Source organism: Giraffa tippelskirchi, chromosome 14, assembly GCF_054371585.1.
Source record: "Giraffa tippelskirchi isolate mGirTip1 chromosome 14, T2T-mGirTip1v1.2.pri, whole genome shotgun sequence".
In the NCBI taxonomy this organism is placed as follows: Eukaryota; Metazoa; Chordata; class Mammalia; order Artiodactyla; family Giraffidae; genus Giraffa; species Giraffa tippelskirchi.
The window spans coordinates 10,815,961-10,842,166 of NC_137288.1; the positions used below are offsets into that span (position 1 = coordinate 10,815,961).

The 26,206-nt window shown below is 45.4% G+C and overlaps 1 long non-coding RNA gene across 1 annotated transcript in view; it reads left to right on the forward strand.

The window, feature by feature from the left end:
- The window catches only part of LOC145534160 (uncharacterized), a 50,688-nt gene extending 29,712 nt beyond the window's left edge, over positions 1-20,976 (forward strand). Inside the window, exons 3-5 of the long non-coding RNA XR_014074290.1 lie at positions 19,146-19,358; positions 19,769-20,081; positions 20,327-20,976. This is a non-coding gene — a long non-coding RNA (uncharacterized LOC145534160). The remainder of the gene's footprint in view (positions 1-19,145; positions 19,359-19,768; positions 20,082-20,326) is intronic.
- The last annotated feature ends 5,230 nt before the right edge of the window (positions 20,977-26,206 follow it).

Below are 26,206 nucleotides of genomic sequence, written 5' to 3' on the forward strand. Positions count from 1 at the left end.
GATAGGGTTAGGGTTAAGCTTTAGGGTTAGTGTTTTGGGAAGGTTAGGGTTAGTTTTGGATTAGTATTCGTGTTAGGGTTTGGGTTAGTGTTTATGATTAGGGTTAGCATAGGTTAGGGTAAGTGTTAGAGTTAGGGTTCTGGTTAATGTTTAGGGTTAGGGTTTTGGTAAGGTTTAGGGTTAAGTTTAGGTTTAACGTTAGGTTTTGGGTTAGCATTAGGGTTACGGTTAGTGTTAGGGTTAGAAGTTAAAGTTAGTGTTAGTGTTAGGCTTAAAGTTAGGGTAGGGTTAGGGTTAGTGGTTAGGGCTAGGGATAATGTTAAATTTAGGGCAGATGCCCTCGGGTAGTTCCACGTGCTCTTGACCTGGTGACCCCGGCATGTCACCCGGCCTTCTCAAATGCACTTTGCAGCCTCCTTCCGCATGGGTAGGACTGCTGTAAAGTAGGAATGTGTCAGTGTTAGATTTAGGGTTAGGTTTAGAGTTAACGTTAGGGTAGTGTTACGGTGAGGGTTAGGGTTACGGTAAGACTAAGGTTTGGGTTAGAGTTAGGTCTAGGATTAGGGTTAAGGTTAGGGTTAGGGAAGGTTTACGGTTAGGTTAGATGTTTGGGTTAGGGTTAGGGTAGTGTTATGGTTAGTGTAAGTGTTAGAGATAGGATTAGGGTTAGAGCTTTAGGTTAGTTTTTTGGTAAGGGTTAGGGTTAGGTTTAGGGTTAGAGTTTTGTGTTAGTATTAGGGTTAGGTTTAGGGTTAGAGTTTATGGTTAGGGTTAGCATAGCTTAGGGTAAGTGTTAGAGTTAGGGTTCAGGTTAATGATTCGGGTTAGGGTTTTGGTAAGTTTTAGGGTTAGGGTTAGGGTTAAGGTTAGGGCTTTGGGTCAGCATTAGGGTTACGGTTAGTGTTAGGGTTAGAAGTTAGGGTTAGGATTAGTGTTAGTGCTAGGCTTAAAGTTAGGGTAGGGTTAGGGTTAGCAGTTAGGGTTAGGGATAAGGTGAGTTTTCGGGTAGGTGCCCATGGGTAGTTCCACGTGCCCTCGACCTGGTGACCCTGGCATGTCACCCGGCCCGCTCAGATGCACTTTGCAGCCTCCTTCCCCATGAGCATGAGTGTGCTAACCTAGGATTTTGTTAGGGATAGGTTTAGGGTTAGGTTTAGAGTTAACGTTAGTGTAATGTTAGGGTTAGGATAAGGGTTAGGACTAGACTAAGGTTTGGGTTAGAGTTAGGTTTAGGGTTAGGGTTAGGGTAGCGTTAAGGTTAGGGTTAGGGTAAGTGTTAGAGTTAGGTTTAGGGTTAAGGATTAGGGTTAGTGTTTTGGTAAGGGTTAGGGTTTGGTTTAAGGCAAGGGTTAGGATTAGGATGTAGGGTTAGCATTAGTGTTACGTTAATGTTAGGGTAAGAAGTTAGTGTTACGGTTAGTGTTAGTGTTAGGGTTAAAGTTAGGGTAGGGTTAGGTTTAGCGGTTAGGGTTACGGATAGAGTTAGGGGTTGGGTTAAGTTTATGGTTTAAGTTTAAGGTTAGGGTTAGGGTGTAGGGTTAGGTTTAAGCTTAAGTTTAGGTTTAGGGGTGAGGGTTAGAGTTATTGTTAGTGTTAACATTAGACATAGGCTTAGGGTTAGGATTCGTGTTAGTGTTAGGGTTAGAATAGGTTTTGGCTTTGGGGTAGTTTTAGGGTTACTGGTTTGGTTAGGTTGTTTTTTGGGTTACTGTTAGGGTTTAGGGTTATGGTTAGTGTTAGTCTTAGGGATTAGGCTTAAGGTTAGGTTTTCGGGTTAGGGTTCAGTTAAGGATTAGGGTTAGGGTTACATTTAGGGGTAGGGTTAGTGTTAGGATTAGAGATAGTATTATGGTTAGGTTTTGGGTTGGGTTTAGGGTTAGGGTAGGGCCCATGGGAGGTAACAGGTGCCCGCCGCAAGGTGACACCGGCATGGCACCCAACCCCATTAGACACACTCCACAGTCTCCATCCCCATGGGCAGGGCAGCGCTGATCTAGGAATGTGATTGCAAGGCTCGAAGAGTACAGACAAACACACTGCCCTCACTTGGGAACTGAGGGTTAGGGTTAGGGTTAGGTGTTAGTGTTAGGTTTAGGGTTAGGGGTTAGTGTTAAGGTTATGGCTAGGGTGTACCTTTAGGGTTAGGGTTACTGTTAGGGTAAGGGTTTAGGGTTAGGGTTATGGTTATTGCTGGGTTAGGGTTAAGGTTAGTGTTAGTGTTAGGGTTAGGGTTTAGGGTTAGGGTAAGTTTAGGGTTTGGGTTAGGGTTAGAGGTTAGTGTTAGGATTAGAGTAGGGTTAGGGTTAGGATACGTGTTAGAGTTAGGGTTAGGGTTACCGTTTTGGTAACGGTTAGGGTTAGGGTTTTGCATTAGCATTAGGGTTATTGTTAGTGTTAGGGTTAGGTTTAAAGGTTAGTGTTAAGGTTATGGTTTAGGGTAAATGTTAGGTTTAGGGTTAGGGTTACTATTAGAGTTAGTGTTTAGGGTTAGGGTAAAGGTTTAAGATTAGGGTTAGTGGCTAGGGTTAGGGTTATGGTTACTGTTAGGGTTAGGGTTAGGTTTAAGGATAGGCTTAGGGTTAGGATTAGTGTTAGGGTTAGGGTTACTTTTAGGATTAGGGTTCAGGGTTAGGGATAGGTTTAGTGTTTAGGTATAGGATTAAATTTAGGCTTAGGGGTTAGGGTTCAGGTAGGATTAGGATTAGGTTTATGGTTAGCATCAGGGTTAGCATTGAGGTTACTGTTAGGGTTTGAGTTAAGGTTAGGGTTAGGATTTGCGCCCATAGGAGGTGCCAGGTGCCCTCAGTTAGGTGAACCCGACATGGCACCAAGCCTCCTCAGATGCACTTTGTAGCCTCCTTCCCCATGGGGAGGACCGCATTGACTAGGAATGTGTTAGGGTTAAGGTTAGAGTTAGGGATAGTTAGGGTTAGTGCGAGGATTAGACTAGGTTTTGGGTTTAGGTTAGGTTTAGGCTTACGGGTTAGGGTTAGGGTTTAGGTTTTAGGGTTAGGGTTAGCCTTAGGTGATAGGGTTAGAGTTAGAGTTAGGGTTAGGGTTAGTGTTAGTGTTAGGGTTAAGGTTAGGTTTAGGGTTAGTGTTAGGGTTATGCTTTAGGGATCAGGTTAAGGTTATGCTTTAAGGATAGGGTAAAGGTTAGGGTTAGGTTTTAGGTTTAGGGTTAAGGAAGGGTTAAGGTTAGGATAAGTGTTATGGTTAGGGTTAAGGGTTAGGGTTAGGCTTTTGGTAAGGGTTATGGTTAGAGTTTTGGTTTATTAAGACGGTTACGGTTAGTGCTAGTTTTAGGTTAGTGTTAGGTTTAGGTTTAGGGTTAGCAGTTAGGGTTAGGGATAATTGTCCGTTTAGTGTTGGGGCCCATGGGAGATTCCATGTGCCCTCGGCCAGGTGACCCCGGCATATCACCTGGCCTGCTCAGATGCACTTTGCAGCTTCCTTCCCCATGGGCAGGACTGCATTACCCTAGGAATGTGTTAGAGTTAGGTTTAGGGTTAGAGTTAACGTTAGGGTAGTGTTACGGTTAGGGTAAGACAAAGGTTTGGGTTAGGGTTAGGGTTAGGATTAGAGGTTAGGGTTAGGGTTAGGGTAGGGTTAGGGTTAGGATAAATGTTAGAGATAGGGTTAGGGTTAGGGTTTTGCTTTAGGGATATGGATAGGGTTAGGGTTAGTGTTAGGGTAGCTTAGGCTAAGTGTTAGGGTTAGGATTAGTGTTAATGATTATGGTTAGAGCATTGGAAATGTTTAGGTTTAGGGTTACTGTTAGTGTTTGGGGTTATCATTAGGGTTAATGTTAGCGGTTAGGGATGGGATTAGTGTTAGGATTAGGGTAGGTGCCCATGGGAGTTTCCACATGCCCTCAGCCAGGTGACCCCGGCATGTCACCCGGCCTGCTCAGATGCACTGTGCAGTCTCCTTCCCCATGTGCAGAACTGTGGTAACCTAGGAATTTGTTACAGTTAGGTTTAGAGTTAATGATAGGGCAGTGTTAGGGTTAGGGTAAGGGTTAGGTTTAGACTAAGGTTTGGGTTAGGGTTAGTATTAGGGTTAGGGTTAGGGTTAGGAAAAGGTTAGGGTCAGGGTTAGAGGTTAGGGTTAGGGTAGGGTTAAGATTGTGTTAGGTAAGTGTTAGAGTTAGGGTTAGGGTTAAGGGTTACGGTTAGTGTTTTGGTAATGGTTAGAGTTAGGTTTAAAGTTTAGGGTTAGGGTTTTGGGTTAGCATTAGTGTTACGGACAGTGTTAGGGTTTGAGGTTAGGGTTACAGTTAGTGTTAGTGTTAAGGTTAAGGTTAGGGACAGGTTTAGCGGTCAGGTTTAGGGATAGGGTTAGGTTTAGGATAAGGGCCCATGGGAGGTTCCGTGTGCCCTCAGCCAGGTGACCCCAGCACGCCATCCAGCCTGCTCAGGTGCCCTTTGCAGCCTCCTTCCCAATGGGCAGGATTGCCTTAACCTAGAAATGTGTTAGGGTTAGGGTTAAGGTTAGGGTTAGGGCTAAGTTTTATGTTTTATGGTTAGGGTTGGCAATACTGTTAAGGATTAGATTTTGGGTTAGGTTTAGGGTTAGGGATTAGGTTTAGTGTTAGGCTTAGGGGTTAGGGTTCGGATTAAGCTTAGGGTTAGGGTTACGATTAGGGTAGAGTTAGTGTTAGGATTAGCAATAGGGTTACGGTTGGGTTTGGTTTAGGGTTAGGTTTAGGGTAGGGCCCATAGGAGGTGCCAGGTGCCCTTCACAAGGAGACCGAAGCATGGCACCCGACCTCATCAGATGCACTGCACAGCCTCCATCGCCATTGGCAGGACCACAGTGGTATTGGAATGTGATTGCAACCCTTGCAGAGTGCAGAGAAACACATTACTCTGACTCGGGAATTCTAGGTTAGGGTTAGGGTTGGGGTTGGGGTTGGGGTTAGGGATGGGGTTGCGGTTAGGGTTTCGGTTAGGCTTAGGGTTAATTTTATGGTTATGGTTAGGGTTAGCTTTAGGGTTGGTTTTCAGTTAGGGTTAGGTTTAGGATTTTTTTAGGTTTAAGGTTAGGGTTACGATTTGGTTAAGGTTAGACTAAGAGTTTGTTTTAGGTTAGGGTTAGGGTTAGGTTTAGTGTTGGGGTTAAGTTTAGGGTTAGGATTAGGGCTTCGGGTCAGGGTTAGGGTTAGTTTTAGGTTTAGGGTTAGGGTTTGGTTTAGGGTTGAGTTAGGGTTAGAGTTAGGGTTTGAGTTTCGGTTTGGGTTAGGGTTAGTAGGGTTAGGGTTGGGGTTGGGGTTGGGGATGGGGTTGGGGTTAGGGTTACGGTTAGGGTTAGGGTTAATTTTATGGTTATGGTTATGGTTAGGGTTAGGGTTGGTGTTAGGGGTAGTTTTAGGGATAGGTTTAGAATAGATTTAGGTTTAGGGATAGGTTTAGAATAGATTTAGGTTTAGGGTTCGGGATAGGGGTAGGGGTAGTTTTATGTTTCGGGTTAGTGTTAGGGTTAGGGGTAGGATTAGGTTAGGGATAGGTTTGGGCTTAAAGTTAGGGCTGGGTTATGGTTAGAGTTTGGGTTGGGGTTGGGGTTAGGAGTGGGGTTAGGGTTAGTGTAGGGATAGGGTTAGGATTAGAGTTAGGGTTAGGCTTAGGCTTAGGGTTTGGGGTAGGGGTAGAGGTAGGATTAAGGTTAGGGTCACTATTAGTTTTAGGCTTTGTGTTAGGGTTATGGTTAAGATTAGGGTAGGGTTAGGGTTACTTTTAGGGTTTGGGATAGGGATTAGGGTTAGGTTTAGGGTTGAGTTAGGGTTATGGTTAGGGTTAGGGTAAAAGTTAGGGTTCGTGTTGGGTTAGGGTTAGGTTTAGGATTAGGGTTAGAGTTGGGTTATTGTTAGGGTTAGGGTTAGGGTTAGGGTTAGAATTAGGGTTGGGTTAGGGTTAAGGTTAGGATTGGGGTTAGGGTGTGGGTTAATGTTAGGTTTAAGGATAGAGTTATGCTTAGGGTTAGGGTTAGGATTAAGGTTAGGGTTAGGGATAGGGTTAGCGATATGGTTGGGTTAGGGTTAGGTTTAGGTTTGGGATAGGATTAAGGTTAGGGATTGGGTTAAGTTTAGTTTTCATGTTAGGGTCAGGATTAGCGATAGGGTTAGTTTTAGGGTTAGATTTGGGTTAGGGTTAGGTTTAGAGGTGGTGTTAAGGTTAGAGTTAGGGTTAGGAATAGGGATTGGATTATGGTTAGGGTCAAGTTTAGGTTTAAGATTAGGGTTAGGGTTAGGTTTGGGTTTAGGGTTAGGGTTAGGGATAGGGTTAGATGAGGTTTGGGTTAGGTTTTGGGTTGGTGTTAGGGTTTGAGTTAGGTTTAGGGTTGGGTTAGTGTTAGGGTTAGTGTTAGGTTTATGGTTCGGGGCGTGGGTAATTGTTAGGGTTAGATTTGGGTTAGGGTTAGGGTTATGGTTGCTGTTAGGATGAGGGTTAGATTTAGGGTTGGGTTAGGGTAAGGATTAGGGTAGGGTTAGGGTTATGTTTAGGGTTAGGGCTGTGTTAGGGTTAGGGATTGTGTTAGAATTATGGTTGGTGTTAGGTTTAGGGTTCAGGGTAGGTGTAGGAGTAGGGTTAGGGATAGGATTACAGTTGTTTTTAGGGTAGGGTTAGCAGTAGGATTAGGGTTAAGGTTAGGTTTAGGGTTAGGGTTGGTGTTAGGTTTAGGTTAGGTTTAGAGTTAGGGTTGGGATAGGGTTACAGTTTGGGTTAAGTTTAGTCCTAGGGTTAGGATTAGGGTTGGGGTTAGGGTTAGGGTTACGTTTAGGGTTAGGGATGGGTTAGGTTTAGGGTTATGGTTAGGGTTGTGTTAGGGCTGGGTTAGGGTTAGTGTTAGTGTTAGGGTTAGGGTTAGGGATTGGGTTAGGGTTAGTTTTGATGTTAGGGTTAGGGTTAGATTTAGGGTTAGGATTAGGTTTAAGGTTAGGGATAGGGTTAGGTTTAGGGAAAGGGTTAGGGCTAGTTTTGGTGTTAGGGTTAGGTTTAGGGTTAGGGTTAGATTTAGGGTTAGGGCAAGAGTTAAGGTTATGGTTGGGTTTGGGTTAGGGTTAGGATTAGGGTTAGAGTTAGGACTTGGGATAGGGTTATGGTTATGTTAAGATTAGTGTTAGGGTTAGGGAAAGGATTACGGTTAGAGATAGGGTTGGGTTTGGGTTAGGGTTATGGCTGGGTTAGGTTTAGGGTTAGGGTTAGAGTTAGCATTAAGTTTAGTGTTATGGGTATATTTGGGTTAGGGTTAGTGTTAGGATTAGGGATAGGTTTAGGGTTAGGATTTTGGTTAGGTTTATGTTTAGTTTAAGGGATAGGTTTAGGGTTACGTTTAGTGTTTCAGTTTGAGTTAGGGTTAGGTTTGGGTTAGGGTTATGGTTTGGTTTGGGTTAGGGTTGGTTTAGGGTTAGCTTTAGTGTTAGGTTTAATGTTAGGGATAGGGTTAGTGGTTAGGATTAGAGTTAGAGTTGTGTTAGGGTTAGGTTTAGGGTTAGGGTTGGTGTTAGGGTTAGGGTTCGGGTTGGGGTTGAGTTAGGTTTAGGCTTAGGGTTGCGTTGGGTTAGGTTTAGCGTTAAGATTAGGGATAGGGTTATGGTTAGGGTTAGGGTTAGGGTTAGGGAAGGGTTAGGGTTAGAGGTTAGGGTTAGGGTAGGGTTAGGGTTAGTGTAAATGTTAGAGATAGGGTTAGGGTTAAGCTTTAGGGTTAGTGTTTTGGGAAGGTTAGGGTTAGTTTTGGGTTAGTATTCGTGTTAGGGTTAGGGTTAGTGTTTATGATTGGGGTTAGCATAGGTTAGGGTAAGTGTTAGAGTTAGGGTTCTGGTTAATGTTTAGGGTTAGGGTTTCGGTAAGGTTTAGCGTTAAGGTTATGGTTTTGGGTTAGCATTAGGGTTACAGTTAGTGTTAGGGTTAGAAGTTAGAGTTAGTGTTAGTGTTAGGCTTAAAGTTAGGGTAGGGTTAGGGTTAGTGGTTAGGGCTAGGGATAATGTTAAATTCAGGGCAGGTGCCCTCGGGTAGTTCCACGTGCTCTCGAGCTGGTGACCCAGGCATGTCACCTGGCCTTCTCAAATGCACTTTGCAGCCTCCTTCCGCATGGGTAGGACTGCTGTAAGGTAGGAATGTGTCAGTGTTAGATTTAGGGTTAGGTTTAGAGTTAACGTTAGGGTAGTGTTACGGTGAGGGTTAGGGTTACGGTAAGACTAAGGTTTTAGTTAGGGTTAGGTCTAGGATTAGGGTTAAGGATAGGGTTAGGGAAGGTTTACGGTTAGGTTAGATGTTTGGGTTAGGGTTAGGGTAGTGTTATGGTTAGTGTAAGTGTTAGAGATAGGATTAGGGTTAGAGCTTTAGGTTAGTTTTTTGGTAAGGGTTAGGGTTAGGTTTAGGGTTAGAGTTTTGTGTTAGTATTAGGGTTAGGTTTAGGGTTAGAGTTTATGGTTAGGGTTAGCATAGCTTAGGGTAAGTGTTAGAGTTAGGGTTCAGGTTAATGATTCGGGTTAGGGTTTTGGTAAGTTTTAGGGTTAGGGTTAGGGTTAAGGTTAGGGCTTTGGGTCAGCATTAGGGTTACGGTTAGTGTTAGGGTTAGAAGTTAGGGTTAGGATTAGTGTTAGTGCTAGGCTTAAAGTTAGGGTAGGGTTAGGGTTAGCAGTTAGGGTTAGGGATAAGGTGAGTTTTCGGGTAGGTGCCCATGGGTAGTTCCACGTGCCCTCGACCTGGTGACCCTGGCATGTCACCCGGCCCGCTCAGATGCACTTTGCAGCCTCCTTCCCCATGAGCATGAGTGTGCTAACCTAGGATTTTGTTAGGGATAGGTTTAGGGTTAGGTTTAGAGTTAACGTTAGTGTAATGTTAGGGTTAGGATAAGGGTTAGGACTAGACTAAGGTTTGGGTTAGAGTTAGGTTTAGGGTTAGGGTTAGGGTTAGGGTAGCGTTAAGGTTAGGGTTAGGGTAAGTGTTAGAGTTAGGTTTAGGGTTAAGGATTAGGGTTAGTGTTTTGGTAAGGGTTAGGGTTAGGTTTAGGTTTGGGTTAGGTTTAGGGTTTTGGGTTGGCATTAGGGTTAAGTTAGGGTTAGGTTATTGTTAGGGTTATGGTTAGGGTAGGGTTAGGGTTAGGGTAAGTGTTAGAGATAGGATTAGGTTTAAGCATTAGGGTTAGTGTTTTGTAAGGGTTATGGTTAGGGTTAGGGTTATGCTTTGGATATAGGGTTAGGTTTATGCTTTAGGGATAGGGTTAGGGTTAGGGTTAGGCTTATGCTTTAGGGATAGGGTTAGCTTTATGCTTTAGGGATAGGATTAGGGTAGGGTTAGTGTTTAGGGTTAGGGATAGGGTAGCTTAGGGTAAGTGTTAGAGTTAGGGTTCTGGTTAATGGTTAGGGTTAGTGTTTTGGTAAGGTGTAGGGTTAAGTTTAGGGTTAGGGTTTTGGGTTAGCATTAGGGTTATGGTTAGTGTTAGGGTTAGAATTTAGGGTTACATTTAGTGTTAGTATTAGGGTTAAAGTCAGGGTAGGCTTAGGGTTAGCGGTTAGTGTTAAGGATAAGGTTAGGTTTAGGGTAGGTGCCCTTGGGATGTTCCACGTGCCCTCAGCCAGGTGACACTGGCATGTCACCTGGCCTGCTCAGCTGCACTTTGCAGCCTCCTTCCCCATGGACATGAGTGCGCTAACCTAGGAATTAGTTAGGGTTAGGTTTAAGGTTAGGTTTAGAGTTAACATTAGGGTAGTGTTAGGGTTAGGGTAAGGTTTAGGAGTAGACTAAGGATTGGGTTAGGGTTAGGATAGGGTTAATATTAGGGTTAGGGTAAGTGTAAGATTCAAGGTTAGGGTTAGGGTTTTGGTAAGATTTAGGGTTAGTTTTAGGTTTAGGGTTAGTGTTAGGGTTTTGGGTTAGGGATAGGGACAGGGTAACCTAGGGTAAGTGTTAGAGTTAGGATTAAGTGCCAGAGTCCAGCTCTGGCAGCCAGGGAATCACCCTGAAGGGATGAATGGGGTCAGCAAATGAAAATGATGCAGTCTCTCGCTCAAAACACTGGGCTGCATGTTTATTTTAAGCATCAGGTTTTCTTTTATACTTTTACAAAAGCATTAGGTCAGAGGTATGACATCTTCAGTTTCCTCTCACCCATATTTACTGTCTCCATAAATCATTGTTGTCCTTCAGAGTTTCTTCTTAAGTGTCCTTGTGATAACATTGTAACTCAAGTTTGTCTCTGGGCTGTATATTACATTCCTCAGTTTATTTCTTATCTCTTTAAATCCTGCTATCCCCTAGTAACTTAAGCTCATCATCTCATAAACAGGCTTTTGGCTATTAGTATCTCTAAAATACCTAGTTTCCATAAGCTATAGTAAAATATGCCAACACTACAACATACCTCAAACGTTTAGCTTCTAACTATTCTTAATTATTCCTAACCCCTAAACTCAGCAAACTTCTTTTGCCATAAACATTCCCCTTACAGGCAGGTTTCAGATAACAATGTTTCCCATGATCTTAGGCTGCAGCCTATGTGCTCATCCTGGAGCATTCTTTGTAAAGATCCTTGAACAAATGTCAATAGTTAACGTTACGGATTGTAACATTCTTTCCAGCCAACTCAACCGGAGGAAAGAAAGGACAAGTCAGAATCACAAGACCTAACTCCTTCATCCCGGGACCGTGCCTGCGGGATGAGGAGAGGGGGTTGGGGCCGTGCCTCCATTTTGTCAGTAATGCCTATCGCAGCTCCCGAAAGTTAAGGTTGAGGGTTAGGGTAAGTATTTTGGTAAGTTTTAGGGTTACAGTTAGCATTAGGGTTTTGTGTTAGTATTTGTGTTAGTTTTAGGGTTAGAGGTTAGGGTTACGGTTAGTGTTAATGTTAGGGTTAAAGTTAGGGTAGGGTTAGGGTTAGCAGTTAGGTTTAGGGATAGGGTTAAGGTTTAGAGAAGGGGCCCATGGGAGGTTCCACGTGCCCTTGGCCAGGTGACCCCAGCATGTCACCCGGTCCACTCAGATGTACTTTGCAGTCTCCTTCTCCATGGGCAGGACTGTGCTAACCAGTAATGTGTTAGGGTTAGATTTAGAGTTCACGTTAGGGTAGCGTTAGGGTTAGGTTAAGGGTTAGGATTAGACTGAGGTTTTGGTTAGGGTTAGGTTTAGGGTTAGGGTTTGGTTTAGGGAAGGTTTAAGATTAGGATTAGGATAGGGTTAGGGTTAGGGTAAGTGTTAGAGATAGGGTTAGGATTAAGGGTTAGGGCTAGTGTTTTGGTAAGGTTTAGGGTTAGGGTTAGGATTTTCAGTTAGCATTAGGGTTATGGTTAGTGTTAGGGTTAGAAGTCAGGGTTATGGTTAGTGTTAGTATTAGGGTTAATGTTAAGCTTAGGTTTAGCGGTTAGGGTTAGGGATAGCATTAGGTTTAGTGTAAGGGCCCATGGAAGGTTCCAGGTGCCCTTGGCCAGGTGTCCCCGGCCTGTTTGCGCTAACCTAGGAATGTGTTAGGGTTAGGTTAGAGTTAACCTTAGTGTAGCGTTACGGTTAGTGTAAGGGTTAGGATTAGACTACGATTTGGGTTAGGGGTAGGGTTAGGGTTAGGGGTTGGGTTAAGTTTATGGTTTAAGGTTAAGATTAGGGTTAGGGTTAGGGTTAGGGATAGGGTTAGTTTTAGGGTAAAGAGCCCATGGGAGGTTCCACGTGCCCTCAGCCAGGTGACCCCGCCATGTGATCCAGCCCACTCAGATGCACTTTGCAGCCTCCTTCCCCATGGGCAGGACTGTGTTAACCTAGGAATGTGTTAGAGTTAGGGTTAGGGTTAGGGTTTACGTTTAGGGCTAGAGTTGGGAATACTGTTAGGGATTAGGTTTTGGGCAAGGTTTTGGGTTAGGGATTTGGTATAGAGTTAGGCTTAGGGGTTAGGTTTCAGATTAGGGTTAGGTTTAAGGTTATGGTTAGGGTAGGGTTTGTTTTAGGATTAGCAATAGCGTTACGTTTAGTGTTTGGGTTAGGGTTAGGTTTAGGGTATGGCCCATGGGAGGTGACAGGTTCCCTTCACAAGGAGACCATGGCATGGCACCCGACCCCATCAGACGCATTGCACAGCCTCCATTCCCATTGTCTGGACCACGTTGACATAGGAATGTGATTGCAAGTCTTGCAGAGTGCAGAGTAACACACTATTTTGACTCGGGAATTGAAGGTTAAGGTTAGGGTTAGAGGTTAGGGTTAGGGTTATGTTTTAGGGATAGGATTAGGGTTATGCTTTAGGGATAGGGTTGGGGTTAGGGTTAAGATTAGTGTTACAGATAGGATTAGGGTTAGGGTAGCTTAGGGTAAGTGTTAGAGTTAGTGTTAGGGTTATTGGTTACGGTTAAGGCATTGGAAAGGTTTAGGTTTAGGGTTAGTGTTAGTGTTTGGGGTTATTATTAGTGTTAGTGTTAGCGGTTAGGGTTAGGGTTAGGATTAGTGTAGGTGCCCATGGGATGTTCCACGTGTCCTTGGCCAGGTGTCCCCAGCATGTGATCCGGCCTGCTCATATGCAGATTGCATCCTCCTTCCCCATGGGCAGGACTGTCCTAACCTAGGAAATTGTTAGGGTTAGGTTTAGAGTTAATGATAGGGTAACGTTAGGGTTAGGTTTGGACTAAGGTTTGAGTTAAGGTTAGGTTTATGGTTAGGGTTAGGTTTAGGGTTTTGGGTTAGCATTATGGTTATGGTTAGTGTTAGGGTTAGAAGTTAGGGTTATTGTTAGTGGTAGTGTTAGGGTTAATGTTAGGCTTAGGTTTAGCAGTTAGGGTTAGGGATAGCGTTAGGTTTAGGGTAAGGGCCCAATCGATGTTAGAGATGCCCTCGGCCAGGTGACCCCGGCATGTCACCCAGCCGGCTTAGATGCATTTTGCAGCCTTCTTCCCCATAGGCAGGACTGTGCTAACCTAGGAATGTGTTACGGTTAGGTTTAAGGTTAGGTTAGAGTTAACGTTAGTGTAGTGTTAGGGTTAGTGTAAGGGTTAGGATTAGACTAAGATTTGGGTTAGGGTTAGGTTTAGGGTTAGGGGTTGGATTAAGGTTATGGTTTAAGTTAAGTTTAGGGTTAGGTTTAGGGTTAGTGTTAGGGATAGGGTTAGGGTTAGGGTTAGGGTTAGGGTTAGGGTTAGAGATAGGGTTAGTTTTAGGGTAAGGGCCCATGAGAGGTACCGTGCTGCCCTAGGAAGGTCTTTGCAAGTCTCCCAGAGTGCGGGCAGTCACCCTGGCCTGACTCGGGAATTGAGGCCCTGGGAGGAGGCTCGGAGGTCTGGCATCTGAGGAGCCCCACACTGGCTGCACATGAGACGCCTGAAAACCCACTCTCTGGGGCTACCTTTCCTGCCTCCAAGCAAGACAGCGTCCCCAGCCGCCTGTGGGCTGACAGTCACCCCTGACTGGGAAGCGCTGGCTGGGAGGTCATTTTTCAGGGGCCATGGCCCCTGGGTCCCTGCACCCATGGAGGGCTCCCACACTGCTCGGGAAAGTCAAGGCACCCTCCACACAGCTCTTCCATCACGTTTGCTCTGCAGGAGAGAGCTCACAAGACTAGGACTGTCTGCAGCATGCTCGGCTCCTGTGGGGAGTGTACCCTGGGTGCCCGCCTGGATCCAGGGCCTAGGGTTCCCAACCGGCATTTTTCTTCTGGGGAGGCTTCACGCGGGGCGGCCCAACAACTGCCTGCGGAGGCATCCTGGGCTCTTTGCTTCCTTCTGCCGGAGCTAACTTTGCTCCTCACGGTGGCGTTGACCAGGCCTGGGGCAGGCCCGCCAACCCTTGCCGGGGGCCCCAGGGAGGTGCTGGTTGCCCTCAGCCGGAGGACCCCAGCATGTCCCCTGGCCCCCTCCACTGCCCTCCCGCGGCCTCCTGCCCAATAGGCAGGACCACACTGCCCTAGGAATGTCTTTGAAAGGCTCCCAGAGTGCGGGCAGACTCCCTGACCTGACTCAGAAATTGAGGCCCTGGGAGGACGACCAGAGGTCTAGCATCTGAGGAGCCCCACACTGGCTGCATGCGAGAGGCCTGAAAACCCACTCTCTGGGGCTACCTTTCCTGCCTCCAAGCAAGATAATGTCCCCAGCCGCCTGCGGGCTGAGAGTCACCCCCGGCTGGGAAGCACTGCCTGGGAGGTCATTTTTCAGGCGCCATGGTCTCTGGGCCCCCACGCCCAGGGAGGGCTCCCACACTGCCCGGGAATATCAAGTCCCCCTCCACATGGCTCTTCTATCACACTTGCTCTGCAGGAGAGAACTCATGAGAATAGGCCTGTCTGCACTCTGCTCGGCTCCTGCGGGGAGAACACCCTGGGCACCCACCTGGATCCTGGGCCTAGGGGCCCCAACCGGCATTTTTCTCCCAGTGAGACCGAAGTACCTGTCCTGCCTCTTGAGAAACCTGTATGCAGGTCAGGAAGCTAGTTGGAACTCAGCATGGAACAACAGACTGGTTCCAAATAGGAAAAGGAGTGTTCCAGGCTGTATATCATCACCCTGCTTATTTAACTTATATGCAGAGTACATCATGAGAAATGCTGGGTTGGATGAAGCACAAGCTGGAATCAAGAATGCTGGGAGAAGTATCAATAACCTCAAATATGCACATGACACCACCCTTATGGCATGAAAGTGAAGAAGTACTAAAGAGACTCTTGATGAAAGTGAAAGAGAAGTGATAAAGTTGGCTTAAAGCTCAACATTCAGAAAGTTAAGATCATGGCCTCGGGTCCCATCACATCATGGCAAACAGATTGGGAAAGAGTGGCAGACTTTATTTTTCAGGGCTCCAAAATCACTGCAGATGTTGACTGCAGTCATGAAATTAAAAGACGCTTAATCCTTGGAAGGAAAATTATGACCAACCTTGACAGCATATTAAAAAGCAGAGACACTACTTTGCCAACAAAAGTCCGTCTAGGCAAGGCTATGGTTTTTCCAGTAGTCATGTATGGATGTGAGAGTCGGACTTCAAGAAAGCCGAGTGCTGAAGAATTGATGCTTTTGAACTGTGTTGCTGGAGAAGACTCTTGAGAGGCCCTTGGACTGAAAGGAGATCCAACCAGTCCATCCTAAAGGAAATCAGTCTTAATATTCTTTGGAAGGACTGATGCTGAAGCTCCAATACTTTGGCCACCTGAAGAAAAGAACTGACTCATTGGAAAAGGCTCTGATGTCGGGAAAGATGGAAGGCGGGTGGACAAGGGGACGACAGAGGATGAGCTGAGTGGATGGCATCACCAACTCTATGGACATGAATTTGAGGTAGCTCCGGGAGTTGCTGATGGACACCGAAGACTGTTGTGTTATGGTCCATGGGGTTTCAAAGAGTTGGACACGACTGATCGACTGAACTACACAACTTGCAATTAATCACCAATAATTTAAATAAAAGGTCAGTTTTCACTAATGATTCGTTAAGAGGCCAATTTCATGTAACCCCATGGCTGATTCATGTCAATGTATGGCAAAAACTATTACAATATTGTAAAGTAATTAGCCCCCAACTAAAATAAATAAATTTTATTTTGAAATGAATTTATATTGAATAATTTATATTGAAATGAATTCAAAGGCCAAAGAACAGTACAATGTGAAAAAGGCATACACTTCATAAGATGTAAAGAATAACTCAAGGAAACTTATAACTAGGTCCAAAGTACCAACATATATATTCTTGGGCACTTTCAAGTAAGACTGTGCAATTATAGGGACAGCATATGGCCATTTTGCCCTAGAGACAAAAATTATACAAGAAGATTAAAACTTTATTATGAATCAAACATTACTAAGTTTGCCTAAGAAACCAATGAACAAAATTATCCAGGAAAGGCAAACCGTACTTTTAATGAGGCGAATTTCACACACACACACAAAAATGCTTCATAATGAACTGTTCAAGGAAGGTTCTACTAAACCTTAAAATAAGTTTAATAGGTTTGCAAAAAAAAAAAAAAAAGGTGAAGGAGAGATATACCCCTCCCATCTATGTGAATTTAGGTTTAAATTAGTTTTGTCTTGGCTATTATATAAGGCAAAAAAAACCCACGACTCCCCCTTCACCCCCCCAAAAAAATTGATTTTAATATATTGTGTTTGTGTGTGCTCAGTTGTGTCTGATTCATGGCAACTCCAAGAACTCTACCCAGCCAGGCTCTTCTATCCATGGAATTCAGGGCTATTTTTTTGTCACAGTAAATGCCTACCCTGGATGACCCAAAGGCAAGGGCTCAGAGGCTCCTGAGAGACTAACTCCTTTCAGCTGAGCACAGAGCTGGCTCCTCACTGGGATGCCTGTGGCCTGGGGCTCCCAGAGGGGAGAGCAGCACTCGCCCCACCGTGTGGTCACTGCTGGAAGTGCAGGCTGCTCCTCACTCCCCCTTTCCAGTGTCCCTGAGGGCAGAACAGTGTGAATCGAATCAAGGTGGAAATGCAAACTCCAATGCAACCAAACTTCCCACAAGGTCTCCAAAACCACTCAGGAACAGGGAATTGGAAAGTGGAGGGGATGGCATGAATGGAGATGGAGACTTGACACCTTACACCGAATTCACTTCCAATTATCCCTAGACAAACTTTCCATGAAAACTTTGTCATAAATCTAGAAGAACAATGAGCAGAAACTGGACGAGTGCTTTGAGTCTTCACACACAAAACTAAAAGTCAGTCCACAAACAAACCCAGAGAATACAGTGGACTTTGCAAAATCAAAGATATCTACTGTGGGAAAGAACTTATTACAAAAGCAAAAGACAGGTCATACATCGTAAGACAAATAAGTGCAAACACATAGCTTATCAAGGATTTGTCTCCAAACAGACAAAGAACACTAACAAAACAAGCCTGTTAAAATGAGGGAAAGGTCTGAAGCGACACCAGACCAAGGAAGACACACACAGAGTATCCCGGATGATGTCCAGCACTGAGGGCCTGAAGAAACAACAGTCTAGATGCACTCCCTCAGGCCTGTGTGACTTTGGATTAGGCTTGTGTTTCCCAGTGGCTCTGAGAGATGGACAGGGAGGAAGGGGAAGAGAAATCATTTGCATTTCTAATACTCACAGTAAAGTCTTCCAATGAGAAGGGAATTATCACCCCCACTGACAATGCCATTCACTGAAGTGAAATACCCACGATTCCATCTAACCCAGAAGGGAAGGAAGGAACTGTTGTCAGAAAACTGCAAGAGATGGAAGAAAGAAGATCAAGCCCACACAAACCAAGGGAATGATAAGCTGTGCTCATGGATTGAAAGAATTCCTATTGGTAAAATGATGTCACACCCCCAGGCAATCCATAGCTTCGATGTTATTCCTCCCAAAATTCCAATGGGTTTTCGCACTGAACAAAGAATTCCAAAGGTTTATGGAAGCAGAAAAGAGCCTAAATAGTCAATATAATATGACGAAAAAGCCCCGATATGGACATACAAGGTTGTGTGAAAGGAAATTAGAATACAAAACTAAGATCCTCAGGACAGTATCAGAGAAGCCAATGGCAACACACTCCAGTACACTTGCCTGGAAAATGCCCTGGATGGAGGAGCCTGGTAGGTTGCAGGTCATGGGGTCGTGCAGAGTCAGACACGACTGAAGTGACATAGCAGCAGCAGCAGTAGGAGAGTATGGTATTGGTAATGCAAAAATACACACAGATCCAGATCGATGGAATAAAGTTGAGCGTCCAGAAATAAACCCCACCATCCATGATCAACTCATCTCTGACAAAGAAGGGGAGAATATACAAATGGGAATAAGAAAGCCTCTTCAATAAATGTCCATGGGAAAACCAGACAGCTACATCTGGAGAATTCTATTGGTTTTTATCTCAGACCACCTCAATATCGGTGAAAAATGTCAGCCTAAAGACTGATGTTATGAGATAGCTAGAAATAAGCATAGGTCAAAGACTCCTTAACATCAGAGTCCCCTTCACATTTAGTGGGCATAAGCAGAAATGGGTCTCTTCAAGTAAGGGAGACAGGAAAACTAAGTACACCAATGGTTTTCCATCCAATTGAACATCTATGTAACAGAAAAACTAAGCATTCACAAACCCAAAAAATAGTAAACTGAACATGACAGACTCCTTGCAAGTGGTGTATCTGATAAGGGGTTCATATGTAAAGAGACTAAGAATGCACAGCACTCAGTCTCCAAGAAACACTACCACCACCCTTAACCCCAACCCCAATTCCAACTCCAACCTAAAGCCTTTATCTCTCTCTAACCTATCCCTAAAAATAAACCTCTTCTAATCATATACATGTGCATTCATATAGGCATCCATCCATCCACACAGGAGAGAGAACGAGGAAGTTATAAATTGGATTTAGAAATGAAAAGAGAGTGACACACCCATAGAGAGACATGAAACAAAAGAGAGGAAATGAGCAGATTGAACAGACTTTTCAAAAATGTATATCGAAGTTAGAAGTAATGACAGTGCCCATCCACCCCAGAAGGGGGAAAATGACCCAAAGTTATGAGAGTAAAAGACAAGAACGCAGGGAGCCATTAGAAGCTCAGCCACACGCAGAAGCCGAGCTGGGACACTTGAACAGAATCTCAATGGAAACAGAGGACCAGAAAGTTGGCTACTCTTTTCTATAACAGAGGGAGACCTTCAAGTCTTCCTTTCAGTCGTCCAACTTGGATGTGGGGTCTCAAAACAGTCAGGAGGGGGAGTGCCTTTTCCTGGGTACCGCAGTGCATCCAGGCCTCGTACTGCCCTATTCTGTGCTATGTCAGCCCGGTATCGAATCCTTCTTTCTGAAGTCTCAGTTCACAAGCTCCATGTGATACTCACCCCAGGTTGAAAGGCATGGAGGTGCTCGTAGGCCAACAGAGCTAGGAAGCCGTTGAAAAAATGACCCCTACTCTGCAGGTGGAGAGACGGGGGAAGCCCTTAGGGGAATATACTTGTCCAGGGCCACATCACTTATGAGAAGAAGGAGCCTGGTCTGAAATCAGCAAGGTCCTCAGAGATCAGGACCTGGCTGCATCCAAGCCTATCCAAGGCTGTGGGGTGGTCTCTGTGGGTGTCACTGTGTCTGCACATGGCCTAAGGGGGTGGTTGAGCAGTCAGGAACCTAGAGATTCACTTGGAGAGCTTTGTGTAAGGGACCTCAGCATGAACCCCAGGAAATGATGTCACTTCCCGGCAACAGAACCCAACAGAACCCAGAACCGGGTATCCAGGCCTCCTGAGCAGAGAGGAGCCCCCAGCCAGATCACTTGCTGCCAAGATGTTCTGCTGTTTGCACCTGCCCAGAGGCCAGGGCCTCAGGAGAGCTCACAGGCAGAGTGCATGGGAACACTGTCGACGCTGGCTCAGGGCACCCACGAAAAGCTTCTCACTCTTTGCCCATAGGAATAGAAAGGTAAAACGGGGAGCCCCAGGCTGGGCCAGGCCACCTCTCCCATGCCACCTGGCAACACTGGGTCCTTTCCCTGTGTGTGTGGATGTGGGTTTCTCGGGGTGTGTCTCCCTCAAGTAAGCCCAGGTGGATGTGGGGTCAGATGCCTGTTGACAAGTTGCGTCCACACCCCAGGGGAGAGCAGGCTGGGTGGGATGGGGAGAGTGCGGGCAGCGCCGCCCGCCCAGGCTGACCTCACACCCTACGGTGGGTCTCCTTCCTCCCGGGGGAGGGGGGCGATGGAATCTGAGCAGACACACGTCTCTGCCCCTTCTGGGAACAGAAGTTTGAGCGGGCAGAAGCAGCAGCTATACTGGCCAGGCCCAGCTCGGAATACTCCAAGTAGGGCTGGCTGATGGTCACTGTCATTGCAGAGCTTCCCACGTGATGAGGCTGATGATGGGGATACCCCATCCACCTCCTTGAGGGTGGGGTTGGAGCACCACCACCCCCACCCGTGAGGCCCAGCGCAGGCTCCAGGTGAGCATGCCCACAGAGGTTTCAGCCCAGCTGCGGACAAAGAGGAAGCAGGGAAGGCCTACTGCCCAGACACTGCCCAGGACACACCCGGCGGCCCAGTCTCAGGCTGCCACAGATCTCAGCACACCCAGTTCTGACCAGAACACCGAGAGCCCCTGCCTCTGAGGCAGCAGAAGGACCTGGAGCCCAGCATGGCAAAGCACAGAGGTGAGGACGCTAGGGCTAGTGCATGGGAGTGTGTGGGAAGAGGGTGCTGAGCTACACAGGGGCGAGTCCCTGAAAGCTGCTGCTGGGCCTGGAGTAAAGGCTGGCCTCACACCACCCATCTTGCACACTTCAGTTAGAAAAGACATCCTATGCTGGGTATTCTTTGGGAATCTCTTGGAAGCTTTCCATTCCAGGATACACGCATGAAAAGGCTGGCCTGTGGGTAAACTTTTCTTCTCTCCCAGATCTAGCACTGGTCTCCAACTGCAACCAGGCTCCACTTCCCAGATCTGTCCCTACAGAGGTGGTTCCTCCAGGTGCAGGACCCAGGGATCCACTGAGGGCAGATGGAGAACTGAGACTTGCCCTCGCAGAGACACCAGGCCAGCTGGGTACTGGCCAGCACACCGGGCAGATCGGATCTCCGTGCCTGCAGGACCCCCAGCCCCAGGCACTGATGTCCCACCCCCTCAGCCAGAACCTCCACCTCCACGTGCACCTGCACCTGCTCGGGCTTTGGCAGGAGAACCCGAGGCAGAGGAGGAGTCACCGCCTCGGCAGGCAGAGCCTGCCCTGGCTCCTGTGCAACACCCAGATGCCCACGATGACTCCCCCACCCCTGCAGGGAGAACGGGCCCCCGCTCTGGACAGAGATCCAGAGCCCTTTCTGGAAACACCACGTCCAGGGGAGCGGTCGGCTCTGCAGCCTCCATCCCTATGTGCTCACTGTGGACACCAACAACTCAGTCCGCACCCAGGGGAGATTGAGTTCCTTTCCCCTGAACCTCTTTTCATCTGGTTTGTGTGTAGCTTCCTTGTGATGTTATATTTTTTTAACAGCTTCCTGTATTTTTTTGTTAATTTTTATTAATAAAATTTACCTTAATTGATGCAATTTGGGAATATTAAGGCCTTCACAGTGGTGTGTAACCATCACCACTGTCTACATTCAGACCCTCTCATTCTAACCCCCCCCCCACTTCCCAGCAAAGCCTGTATTCATGTCAAGCACTCTCTGTTCCTCCCTCCCCCACCACTGGCCCATTGAAATGGTGTTGCTGAACCATGAAAAGATGCTGGAATTCTTGGTCTCCAGAGAAGAAGAATTCACTGCCAGAGACGAAACTTGATTGCTCAGTGGTTTTGTGTGATAAAGTTTTATTCAGGTATAAAGGAGATAGAGAAAGCTTCTGACAGAGCACTAGAAGGTTGCACAAACAGTACCCCTTACTAGATCCTAGCTGAATGTTATATAGTCACCAGCAGTCTGTTAACGAAAGAAAGGAATGTCTTAAAACTCAGAATGGCACCAGGCCCCCATCCATAAGATGTATTTTGGGATAATCTTGGCACCAGAGGAGCCATCCAGGGCCATAAACCGATTGACTTGAATCTTGTAGAAAGGCAGATTACCATACAAATAGTTTCGTTTACATAGATTAGGGGAACAATGTCTGAGTATAACATACTGGTTTGTCAAGTCGGTTCTGAGCCATTAAGAGGAATCGACTTGAAGACAGGGTTTGGGGTAAATGCATAGTACATTAACATAGGTTAAGACAAATGTTTCCATAAGAATAAATTGGTTAACTCAAGGTTTGAAAATACTTAAGTTCAGGTGGAACCAGGTGTCATTATTGCAACACAGTATTTTAAGAGAAACCTCCTTTTAAATTTGTATAGAGAAGGGGAAAATATCACCAGTTTGTTTCCTCCTGCCGCTTAAGAGATAAAAATGTCTGGCACTCGCAGCTTATTTCCCCCATTTGGAGACCCCTGGCCTTCCTGTCTGTTACCCTCTCATTCCCCCCTTTTCTTTAAGGAGAATTATGTCGCCTAGGGAAAAGGGGTGTCGTTCTCATTCCGTAACGGCTTCCAAGCTGACAATTGGTGTTGTCCTTAAATTGGTGAAGCAACATATTCTCATAACCCTCATACTGAGGATTTCTGATCCAGGGCCCCTAAGTAGTAGTTGGAAGAAGCTGCAGCAGTAGCATGAGTTTGAGCAACCGTTTGTAACTTAGAAGCTTTCATGCAACTAGAAACAAATCCAGTTACACTGTTACAGATGCAGGGAGCAAAGAGCAAAAACAAAACAATCAGCATTAAACCAAGACAATGTATAATCAAAATTAAAAGTCACACTATGTCCATAGTTAAAGTACAAAGTTTTGCACCAGTCCATTTTAGGGTTGTTAGATGTCATCAGATGAAGAATAGGCATCACATATGATTGTTGTTGAAGGTATTCGCAGACTTGGAGGAAGTCTCTTCCTTGAAATGGAGCTGTCCACCACGGGAAGCCTTCCACTGATGAAGACAGGAGTGCTTCATCACAGACCCAGCAGTTAGACTGATTGTGGGATGTAGTGTAGGAGTAAGCCCAGGACAGGAAGTCATTGTCTTGAGGATCAAACGGCAGACTCAGGATTTTTGGTGTCAGCAGAAGTAGGCTCACATAGATTATCAGGCCCATCTAAAAAGTACAAAGTCAGAGCATAGAAAGTAAAGACATAAAATGAAGTCACTTAGTTCTGGTCAGGGTTCCACCTCCTAACTCGAGTGTGATGTACCCACGAATCAATTCCTGGCACTTTGACAGCTGTGGGAGAAGAAAGAATAACCTGGTAAGGGCCTTCCCAGAGGGGTTCGAGGGGTGGGCCCCCCAGACCCCAATGTTTTAATGAGGACCTCGGTTCCTGGCTCAATTAGAGGCTTGCTTGACTCAGAGGCTGGGTCAGGAGTCATCTCCCAGAGTTCCGCTAATGCCTGTTGAAAAGCTGAGAGCTGAGTTACATAATTAGTTAATTCCAAGGCTTCAGGGTCTAAAACAATATCTGTGCGTAAGAAAGGCCTTTCACAAATGCATTCAAAAGGGGACAGTCCCTCCTTTTTCGGGCAGTTCAAGCCCTCATTAAAGCTATGGGTAGGACTTTAATCCAATTGTCCTGTGTCTCTTGAGTTAATTTGTGCAGATGTCTTTTTGATAATGCCATTAGCTTTTTCAACCTTTTCTGAGGATTGGGGTCTCCAGGAACAGTGTAAGTGATATTCTATTCCTAGAGCTTTAGACACTCCCTGAGTTACAGCAGCTTTAAAGGCAGAGCCATTGTCACTCTGAAGGCTCCATGGCAGCCCAAACCTGGGGATAATTTCATGGATTAAAATCTTTATAACCTCCTTAGCCTGTTCACTATGACAGGGAAAAGCCTCAACCCATCCAGTAAAAGTATCTACCCAAACTTGTAAGCAAGAATATCCATTAGCTTTGGGCATATGAGTAAAATCAATTTCCCAGTCCTCTCCAGGATACTTTCCACTTGGTTGTAATCCAGATTTTGCTAGCTTTTCAGTCTTTGGGTTATTTGTCTGACAAACCTCACACCTTTTGATAATGTTCTTTAAAGTTTTCATTACATTTTTACCTTCAAACAAACAAGAAACCATCTGGTAAGTACTCTCTGCACCCAAATGGAAACTCTGGTGTAAATCCTTAAAAATTTTCCACTGAGCGTTTTGAGGAATTATTAATCGTCCATCCTTGGACTATAACCATCCTTTATCAGTAATCTTTGCTCCTCTTTTCTCATATCTTTCTAATTCTTCCTCAGTATATTGTGGTTATTCCTGTTCCACAGGACCTGTCCAGATCAAAGGCATCTGTAGTGAAGGGGTTCCGTAAAGTGCCGCTTTTCTGGCTTGACAGTCAGCCAACTGATTGCCTTTGGCTACTTTACTCCCATCCTTGCTGTGCCCTTTGCAATGCATAACAGCTACTTCTTTAGGAAAATATATAGCAATTAAAAGTCTCTCGATCTCTCTGAAATGCTTAATAGGTTCTCCTGTTGCTGTTTTAAACTGTCTTTCTTTCCATATTGCAGCATGAGCATATAAAGTCAAATAAGCATGCTTAGAATCAGTGTAGATATTTACCCACTGCCCTTTGCTTAACTCTTGAGCTCGGGTCAGAGCCACAAGCTCCGCTAACTGAGCACTGGTTCCCTGGGGGAGAGATTTTGCTTCTAAAACCTGTACAGCTGTCCCCACGGCGTAACCTGCTTTATGCTTTCCATCCCGAACAAAAGAACTGCCATCTGTAAATATTTCCATGTCAATTGTCTAATGGGGTATCCATTAGATCTTCCCGAGCTGCATAGTTTAAAGTTAGAAATTGGGAACAATCGTGATTAGGTGTTTCATTTCCTTTCTCAGAAAGGAAAGTGGCAGGATTTAAATTTCCACAAACTTTAAGCTTAGTTACTGATCCTTCTAACAACAATGACTGATATTTAAGAAGGCTACTCTCTCTCATCCAAATATTAACCTTAGAATTTAAGATTCCACTCACATCATGAGAAGTCAGTACAGTAAGGTTTCATCCATTAATTATTTTTAAATCTTCAGGCGCTAATAAAGCCGCTGCCCCAATTACTCTTAGGCAGCGGGGCCACCCACGTGAAATTATGCCTAATTCTCAGCTTAGATATGTGATAGGTTGCTGGTGAGGCCCTCGGGGTTGTGTCAAAACTCCCAAGGCCATACCTTGTCTTTCAGTGACAAACAAATTAAATTCTGACCCTGTGGGCAAGCTCAAAGCGGGAGCTTACAGGAGAGCAGTCTGAAGAACCTTAAAAGCCTTTTGAGTATCTGGAAGACCAAACCAGTTTGTCGGTTTGGGCCTGCTGAGTTTCAGCTATAAGTTTATATAAAGGCCAGGCAAGTTCCCCATAACCCGGAATCCAAATGTGACAGTAGCCTGTGATTCCCAAAAATCCTCTCAGTTGTTTTAAAGTCATAGGTAGGGGATTATTTAGTATAGGTTTAATTCTCTCGGGGCCTATAGCCCTAGTCCTTTCTGATATGATTAGGCCCAGATATCTAACAGATTGTTGACAAAGCTGAGCCTTTTCTCCTGATGCTTTGTAACCACAGCCTGCCAGAAAGTTGAAGAAATCGTCTGAGGCTCGTGAACAAGCTTCCTCTGTCTCAGCACAGAGCAAAATATCATCTACATATTATAACACCACTGCTTCAGAGCTATTAAAGTTTTGTAGATCTCGTGACAAACTTTGTCCAAATAAGTGAGGGCTGTCACGAAATCTTTGGGGCAAAACTGTCCAGGTTAACTGAGAAGCTGGCTCCGTAGGGTCTTCAAAGGCAAATAATAGAAATTGACTTTCCTCCATCAAAGGCACTGAATAGAAGGCATCTTTCAAATCAATTACTGAGAAATGTTTGGCTCGCTCAGGAATTTCAGACAATAGAGTGTAAGGATTAGGCACCATGCAGTGTAAAGTATCTACAGCCTCATTTATTATTTGTAAATATTGAGCTAGTCTCCATTTACCATTTGATTTCTTTATACCCAAAATAGGAGTGTTGTATAGATTGTTACAGGAAATTAATAGTCTCTGCTTCTTTAATTTTCGATGATGGGTTTTAACCTTTCCTTAACCTCAGGTTTCAGTGGATACTGCTTCTTATGTGGAAATAAGTTTGGGTCTTTGAGCTTGACAGCTACAGGAATAGCATTTTGTGCTCAACCCACAGATTTTCCATTAGCCCATAGTCTAGGATGTACATTTTGTTCAATTAAATGGAGAGAAAGGGAGGGCTCCATATTCATGAAAACAGAGGCATGGATATTTCTCAGTATATCCCTCCCCAGAGGGGGTGAGGGAAACTCTGTCATGATCAGAAACTAGTGTGAAACTAGCACAGAGTCCCAGTTACAACTTAAAGAACACTGAAGTAATACCTTTTGGCTCGTTCAGACTGTCCCATTACGGAAGCGGATCGGGAAGAAAGTGGGCCAGGAGCTTCAGTAAACATGGAGTAAGTTGCCCCAGTATCTAAAAGGAAATAGATGGATTGGCCCCCCACAGTTATTAATACCCAGGGTTCCTCAGGTGTAATTAGGATGGGAGCTTGTGTGGGGACCCGCGGGCACATTCGGTCCTGATTGTCTTGAGAGTCTGACCCCCGAAACCTATGCATCTGGGGACAGTCTCTCCTCCAGTGTGGTCCTTTGCAGACTGTACATACAGCGGGGGGCAGCTTGGATGCCTGAGCGCAATCCCGCTTGTGGTGCACCTCCTTTCCACAGTAATAGCAAGCCCATCCCT